The 1,424-nt window shown below is 39.8% G+C and overlaps 1 pseudogene; it reads right to left on the bottom strand.

The window, feature by feature from the left end:
• Window positions 1-7: 7 nt before the first annotated feature.
• Window positions 8-1,417, bottom strand: LOC103582278 (annotated as a pseudogene).
• Window positions 1,418-1,424: the final 7 nt, after the last annotated feature.

Consider the following 1,424-nt stretch of genomic DNA (forward strand, 5'->3'; position numbering starts at 1 on the left):
ATGATATGTCCCATTTGTCATCATCCACATCTGCACACTTTAGTTCTTCTTGTAATTCTTTCTTGATAAACACCTCAGCAACATGAATCCCACCAACTGGTTTATTCACATTTCTGTGACATGAAACCATCTTTCCAACTTTTTCAGTTAGTGTTTTAATGGATGTTCGTGTGGTCTTGGAGGAGGCCTCCATTTTGCTTCCCTTGGTCCAGTCCATGTGGCTTTTAATGGTGCTCTTCCCAAATCTGCTCTTGTTGCTTCTGGAGGAGCACACAGGGAGCAGGTCTGGAGACACATATACCCAGATGAGGTCGTCTTCATCCAGCTCCTCCTCTGAACTGAAGGGAGGGGTCGTAATACTTGAAGACTTTCTGGGAAAATGATCTTCTGTGATATTTTTCTTAATTTTTGGAACAGATATCCTATCAATAAAATCAGGTCTTTGTTTAATCAATTGTCTGCCCTTGGGAAGAAGTTGTATCGCTTTGGGTTCTTCTCCAATTGAAAGAGTATCCATCTGAGAAACATTGAACTTATCTGAAGAGAGTAATACTCTCTCCTCTATTTTACAGCTGACCTGATGTTCTAATAATTCTCAAATTTTGGGAATGTTAGGTATTTGTCTTTCTCACTCATGTCCTGCTGATTCCACAGTTCTTAGCACACTGCATTAATTCTCAAGGTTTCCAGTTTCTCCACCAAGCTCTGCTCCAAGACTGCTTTTATTCCCTTAGTGAGGGAGGGGTTACTCTTCAAAGCTTTCCTTAAATGCATCTGGTTATTTAATTTCTGTTCATTTTCCCTTCCATGTGCCACTGTTAGACTTGTTCTAGTTTCCAAAGTCTGTAGGGCTGAGCATTCATAGGTACAGCCGGGGAAATTGGCTTAGATTCAAAAGTTTGCCAGATTGAAGGACTCCCTTTGTGTTCACTGACACTGTTTAATGGTTTACTGGTAAACTCTTTAATCTGCTGTCTCTGAGTGATAATCAACTCATTCTACTACTGGAGTCTCTGCCCTAGATCTATCCTTTTCTTATAGAAAACATTACTTGTATTTAGATCATCTCTCATTGAGGTTCAAAGCTTCTGTATGTGACAGGAGCCAACCTTTCTCTTGTGTTCTCGACGAAGAGCTTGAACTCAAGCTGTCCGCTTGCTTTCCTGACTGTCAAGAATTTGTGCCACATTCTGGAAATCCTGGGATACGGAGGATGGTCTTCTTTAAACTCATGTGCATCTTTTAAGGTGCCTATGTTGCACCTGATCTGCATACCGGACTTGTGGATTTTTGACATTTAATATTCTAATGCTAAATTCTTGGAAGTTAATTCTTTAAATGCCTTCATAAACATTTCCTTGACGTTTTTCATTTCATTAACCAGTTTCTCCTTTTCTTCTTTCCATCTATCAAATAACTGCAGA

This window comes from Galeopterus variegatus, unplaced genomic scaffold (genome assembly GCF_000696425.1).
Source record: "Galeopterus variegatus unplaced genomic scaffold, G_variegatus-3.0.2 Scaffold15507, whole genome shotgun sequence".
NCBI classification, from domain to species: domain Eukaryota; kingdom Metazoa; phylum Chordata; class Mammalia; order Dermoptera; family Cynocephalidae; genus Galeopterus; species Galeopterus variegatus.